The following is a 7,741-nucleotide window of genomic DNA, read 5'->3' as shown; positions in this document are numbered from 1 at the left end:
TTATTGAATCATCTTATTCATACGATTGAAAATGCAAAGACACGTAAAGAAATCTCTGAATGGCCATTACTCTCTCGTAAATCGTCATGATATAAAACGCTTCGTCCGTTCCCCATTCCACAAAATGCTTGTCCATCCTGATGGATGCCCACACGTTCAAAAACGCTGAAAAGATTCCATACAAATTGAAAAAACGTAAATTTAAAACCTAGTGCACTAACCTTTAGGTTCAAATTCGTATATTACATAGGAACAGTGAAATAGCAATCTTAGCGGTGAAAAATCAGATAAAGTTGTTAAAAAACGACAGCAATTACTTCAGAGCTATCTATTGGATTTTCGAGATAAAACAAGGATTTTATTTGCAATTCGAAAGCGTCAGATGTCAGGGTAATCCGCCAATTAAAATGGAATTCTATACGTCATTAAAATGCGCAAAAATTTAACAAAACATGAGCCTAATTATGGGGTGTTTACCGCAAATGATGTATGGATTACAGAATTGTTTTGTTAGAATGAATTTGAAAATAAATGAATGTATATGATTTGTTTTAAATTTCAATGCATGTGAATGATTACTAATGGCACGAACGGTACGAACTGTATTAATACCTGATTTTTTTTCCTGCAAGTACCTAAATTATGTATTACAATATCAACATTTTTGATATTCGTCATGGTAAATATCAAAAGTCTTAGATATTTGTATATGTATATTAAGCTATATTATACGAGCAAATAGTTATTTTTTTGCAAAGCTTTATCTATCATAAAATATACTAAGAACGATGGCTACGTTGTGGCTAGCACATTATGATTTAGGGAATCAACTCTGTCTAGCTTAAATATTTATAGAGATTTTAAAAGTGCTATCGAGTTACTAACTTCTGTGACTATAAACTAAGATAGGACCCCATATGTACACGCATATCAAATAATGCCAAATATCTCACGCTACATATATTCATATGAATTATGTACGTTAGCACTTTGAGAGCAATTACCAGGTTTCCATTACATAACTCAGCGATCATTTCACTAAAGGTATGGTTGCTAAACAGGGATTCGATTGTGTATAATTTAATTGAATTGTAGTTTTGTTTAATGATCGGTTGGCTGTAAGATGTTTTTAGAAATTAGTTTCTTCCCTTCCAGGTTAGTAGGTAGTTAATGCATATTTTATGAGCATACGCATATTAATAGTTTATTATTAAAAACTATTAATACGCGCGTTTCGTTAGTCAAGTTTCAAAGCTGCGATTGTAATGATATAACCCTATATAAGTGCGCAATGTATTCAGGGGCTCTACTCCTGCTTGTTCATGGCCGGTGATGATCGCTTACCATCAGGCTAACCACCAGCTCTGTTGTCCACTATTACATATAGAAACAAATAGGTGAACCCGAAATAAACGTGTTAAAAACAATAAATAAAGCACATTCCACACAAACCAACCGGAATCTCTGTCCACTAACAACGGTCTACTGAATAATAATCAAAATCACATAAAATTTCAATAATGGCAGCGCTAACTGCGCTTAGATGCAAATGAAATCTCTGTGTAACACGGTTACTTAGTGAAGTAAGTTTTAATTGTACTTGGGGTAGAGAATGTATGAGCTTTTCACGGTGAGTTTAATGGGGTTCTGAATTAAGAAAATGTCTGTTTTTCCTTCTAAATTTTAACGCGAATGTTCGTCATTCGAACTTTATCTATCCTACTTATATTATATACGTAAAATTTGTAAGTATGGAGGAATGGAGGGATGAGTGGATATTTGTTACTTTTTCACGCGAAAGCATCTTATTGTATCTGTATCAAATTTGATATAGAGATAGATACTTTTTCTACGGGTACGACGCGAGTGACACAGTGGTTACAGCTAGTACATAGATACTAGCTGCACGTATAACCTACAGGCTATGAAATAGATTATAGTTGGCCCATATCCTTTTCCTTACCCTTGCCAGTCCATTCCTTTATTCCTATCGCCAATCCTTTCTTAATCCCTTCCCAAAAAGTCAGCAATCCATTTGTAGAGGCGTAAGGTCTGCACCTTATGCCTCTCCAAATGTTCATGGGCGGTGGTAGCGCCTGACATCAGGCGTCCCACTAGCTCCATTGCCGACTACAACATAAAAAAAAACAGTTATTCTTCTTTCCATTTAACATTAAAAAGTTACATATTAGGATTTGTCCATTAAAACGGTTTTATGGTAAATTACACAATACTATAATACAATGTAGCCAAAATTTACGGTTCGCAAAAGTGGACTTAATCTAAGTCAAACCACAAGCTCATAAAACTGATATTAAGTACAACCTGAAAACCACATTCTGAAATTAAAGTTCTTTTTAACAACCAACGGTAGGAACATTACTGGTACTCAAATATAATTATTAAAGAAAAGTAACATTGGTTATATCTGTACGACGGACTAATTTATAAGTAACAATTAATTGCTGTTCGTTAGTCTCGCTAAAACTTGAGGAAGGATGCGCCGATTTGGATAATTAAAATTTTGTTGAATTTACAGTAGTCCAGGGAAGATTTAAAAGGATAGGAAAATAAGGAAAAATTTGGTAACTCAATGTCGAAGTTCGTCTTGTAATGAAAGCTTGATCCAAAAATGTATAACATATCCTATATTTCATAATATGGTTGTGTGTCTGTAAAGGAAGTTCTTTCATAATTACTGCTAACCTTAAATATTGTTAATTCTGTATAAAATAAATAAGAACAAAGGCATTAGACCCAAGCGATACGAGTACAAGAAATTAATTTCACTATTGGCGATCCAATCTCAAAAACAGCATGTCCTATAATTATGACCATATTTAATCAAACTCTCAGCGCACAAAGAGACATTCCTTAAGCTCATTCGAACTGTCATACCGAAGTAATCCATTCATATATCCATAGCAAATCTGCTTTGCCGTCTGAAACAAAGCGAGCCTTCAGAATTCTGCCTAACTATTGTCCACTTAGCCGGAGGCTACAATAACTTGACCACCCATATCTGACCCCTGTCATTCAATTTATTACCTTCAGTAGTGTTACGTTCGCTCCGTATAGTCCGGACCGGCTCATACCAGATTAGACTGGTTATATCCATTCCGTACCAGATGTAAGGGGAATGAACCGGTTATATTATAGGGAATAGGAACAGAATGTGGTTTCCGTGTATGAGACATTTGATACGTTTGTCTGTGTGGATGCCTGCTAATTGAAGTTATAATACAGGTTATGCAGGTATTTTGTGCGTTATCACACATTCTTGTTTTACGTTGAACATACAAATATATATATGGTTCATAAGATATATGTACAACAAAAAGAAAATGTATACAAGAAAAGAATTTAATCCTAAAGGTATATAACTGCAAAGAATTGTTTATTTTGTAATAAGTTTATTCCTATTTTAACGTTCTATCGTATTAATAACCAGTATTTACATTAGCGAGTATAAAAGCCTCACATTTCATTCATAAACTTATAAATATCTTAGAAAATAATTGCCAAGTATTTTCATTCGTCACGTCCCTTTATTCCAACAATTGTAAACGGTCTAACTATGATGCATTTTGTACGTTAACGAAATCCTAATTCTACGAAACGCGTTGTCACCGTAGAGCCTTCAGGCATAGGCTTAGCTCTCATTAGATATTAGTTAGGTGGAACAAATCTAGACAGGACAATACTGCAATAGGTAGGGACATTTAATTAACGTCACGCCCTAGGCTACATTCAGTTCTATCGATTTGTGGCAATGTGGGTGAAATTTGCGTATAGTAGAGAAGTGATCGCAAATTCCTCGCGGATATGTATCATGTACTCATTAAACTTTAACTGCATAAATAAAACAACAGATACTATATATGTTTTAATAAATAGCTCACACGTTGTAGCAATGAAGAAGTACCACGACGCGTTCTGAGCATTAATTAGTTTACCACGACGCCTGTTTCTCGTATACGTTCTGAGCTATGTTTTATCCCAAGGATCGTTTTCGATCTTTCAGAATAATATATACAATACAACTATCATCCGATAAAAATCGCAGAATATATGACTGACAGTATACAATAATATAATTCATACTTTACCAGGTTCACGTGTAAAAATAACGAATACTCGAAACATATACATCAAGGATTGTCAATAAGTGTATAAAAATACCGTTCTTCACTACTGCCCACTAACATCCGGACAATCCCATAATCCTACCTAAATCACTAGCGCCCATGTATCTTACGCGATGACACTTTTATGACTCCGCGCCAATGCCTGACGGTGTGAACACATAAAATATTAATACACAATTTGTCCGAGTGGCCGACTGTTAATCTACTTTTATAGCTGGGATTAATTATGCTGCTGAGGGGTTTTCTTCTTATCTTTGGGAGGTTTATGGTAGTTTGAATTAATAATTAGAAAAGTGAAGTGGTTACATGCAATATTTATTCTGAATGTCTCAATTATTATTCTAAGCAGGCAATGGGCAATGAGTTGTTTCAAATAATAAAGTATGTTAATGAAAATCTCAAATCCTGTTTTATCTGTTGGTAACTTTATGTGATAATACTTTTATGTTTTTTATCATTACACTAGCCTTGCCCGCAGCTTCGAACGCTTTAAATCCATGTAGTATAATAGATGTTATTATATATAACCTTCCTTTTGAATCACTTTATTGTTAAAAACCTCATCTAAAGCCGTTGCGTAGTTTTAATAATAAAAGCATACATGCAACAAGCAAAAGGACAGGGACAGATAGAAAAAGCGATTTTGTTTTATACTGTGTAGTGATTTGCCGCATGTATATATGTCAATGGAGCTATATAAAATTAGACTTCAGAACTCGCGGCGGTTTTTCAAAGTCCATTATGGCAACGTAAGTAACAGCGATCAAAGATAATTTATAGCCAAACAAGTATAAATAAGACTGAATATAAATGTTATATCAATTCTAAACTTTGTATAGCACACTCACACAGATAAAGCTATAATTTAATTTAATCATTATCGTATATTAATAACGAAATTCCCCCGTAAACAGAACATAAAACATACATATCTCTATTGATCTCATTAGTGATAACGTGACTCATTACCGCTCTAATGTGTAAGTATATACTAATTCATCCTATGTGCGGAGTGTGATTGCATTTGATTTGATACATTATTGAATAGATGGGACTTTATGTAATCCTGTATTTGTGTCAAATGAAATCATGTTGCACACGGCATTTTAGTATATTAACTTCGATCCTGTATATCCTTCTTGTATGTATTTTAAACGATATTTTCTGGTGTTATACTATTATTTAAGTTTGTTATGGGAGCAAAAGGATGCTTCAGCATAAATTGGACCAACTCGCACCGACACGCATATTAATTCGCCTGTATATTTCTTTTTTTGTGTGTTCCTTACAACTTTTAGTGAGTAAACCGAAGCTGGTATCTGCCATGTGGTCCCATTTAATTTTGTTTGGTTTGAGTGTTGTTTTAGTTTAGTTTCTTATCGAAAATAATTATTGATCGTCAACACACGTGTAAACAGCAACCGTAACCACTAATGAAATAGATTAGTTTCACCAATCGCATAGCAATTTAGCGGGAATGCCACCGGCGTGGCGCAATTAGCGCTGACATCTGCACGCATCGGTGACTTGCAAAGTAATACAAAATCGCTACGTGGCTTCTGTTTTCTATATTAATAACTAGTTCTCTTCCCCGACTTCGTTCGTCTACGCTGACCGTCAATCTGGTGTCAACCAAAATTCTACAATACAACCATGTCCTAACAATATAAAGATTATTCCCTATAATAATACGAAGTTGGAAACTATTCCGGTTAATCTATGCTAATATGATAAAGCTGAAGAGTATGTTTGTTTGAACGCACTTACCTCAGGAATCTCTGGTCCGATTTGAAAAATTATTTCAGTGTTATATAGCCCATTTATTGAGGAAGGCTATAGGCTATATATGTACCACGGGCGAAGCGGGGGCGGACCACTAGTAATAAATAAGTATCTATATGTTCAATCATTCTAAAAAATAGGTATATATCGACCAATGGATGAATCTTAGGCGTTACTGACACAAAGCGGATAACTTTACTTTATTCTTTATTACTTTTTCCTACGTTCCTCTGTAGCACGGGACATTCTCGGTATAACATATGTAATATTTTCCTCAACAATTTTTCCATTATAAGCCTAAATAAATGTTCATAATTGAAAAGTGAAAGATGAATTAGTCAACCAGCTAATATAAATATCAAATATTACAAGCGCAATCAATTATCAAAACACTGATCGTATAATTTACATAATTACTTGAAGCATCAATGGTTTTAATGTGATGATTTAGATGTTAATTATTCGTGATTACATTGAATATAGAAGCCCATACGATTATTAAAAACTAACTGCGCCCCGCGGTTTCACCCGCGTAAGTCCGTATCCCGTAGGAATATCGGGATAAAAAGTTGCCTATATGTTATTCCAGTTGTCCACTATCTACGTACGAAATTTAATTGCAACCGGTTCAGCAGTTTTTTTTGTGAAATTGAATATACGTTTTCTGACAATCCAATAAAGAAAACCTTCGAATAAAATTCACATTCTAAAGTGCATTAAAACGATTTGAAGATTCAAAAATGCCCCGTCAGGGAGTCGTAGATCTCGCTCAGAACCGGAACGAGTGGTGTGCGATGTTTGTTGGAAATTTACAATGCTTTTAGTCACGCTACACTTGCTGTATCACAATTCACACGTTTGTGTATATAAGAAGGTTTAATATAGATATGGTGTAAGAAATGTTATAAAGAGGATGTATGAGTCAATTAATAGTTAAATATGAAGTAAACATACTAGTTTTTGCTGTGATTGTGTTGCTTTATGTGGATGGTAATTAGTGAAACAAATAGTTCCATTAAACACGCTTAATAATACAGCTAAATTATCTCACCTACATGCAGAGCATAAGTAAGGAAATTCTTTATTCCTGGCGAGCCTAATCGGAATAATAAGAGAAACTCACGAAATGTACTCAAAAGAGTAATCTTAGATGTTTTTGCATTACCGAAGATTTAGATGTTTTTTAAGGGGAAAAAAAGGTTAAGGAAGTGGATATGTGCCTCCGGCTCCCCCACACACCGTATGAAACACAATAGCATGCTATTATTTCATAGTTTTCTGTGATTGTGTGGTACTTCCCCGGTGCGAGCTGGTCCAATTCGTGCCGAAGCGTGCTCAATTACCGCATATGATTAAACAAGGTCCAGATTTTCTAACAAAAACAACACATTTAAACATTATAAGCCATTTTAGTAATATTTTGAATTTATTCTAATTTATAAATTAAAAAAATTTTAACGGATTTTAAACGCGATTTATTCATTATATTATTAGCCCGACGTTTCGAACACTTTACGGCGAGCGTGGTCAAGGGGAGACTCACTCTCCCCTTGACCACGCGTTAAAAAGTTTTTAATTTCTAAATGTATAATACTTGCGCGAAATCAAACACAAGAAAATACTTCATTCTAATTGTTAAATATAATACCAATAAAATGGTTAAAATACGCTTAACAGTAACTGCCGTATCCAAAAAGCAAATTTCTCTCTTCAATTGAACGTTAAGAAAAGGGAAGCCTTAGATTTTCTGATGCCATTAACATGTATACTGTCCTTAATTTATGATACAATCCTATTTGATAGCTCGGAGA

This window comes from Zerene cesonia, chromosome 9 (assembly GCF_012273895.1).
Source record: "Zerene cesonia ecotype Mississippi chromosome 9, Zerene_cesonia_1.1, whole genome shotgun sequence".
Classification (NCBI taxonomy): domain Eukaryota; kingdom Metazoa; phylum Arthropoda; class Insecta; order Lepidoptera; family Pieridae; genus Zerene; species Zerene cesonia.
The sequence above is the reverse complement of the archived record's forward strand: the minus strand, read 5'-3'. Positions refer to the sequence as shown.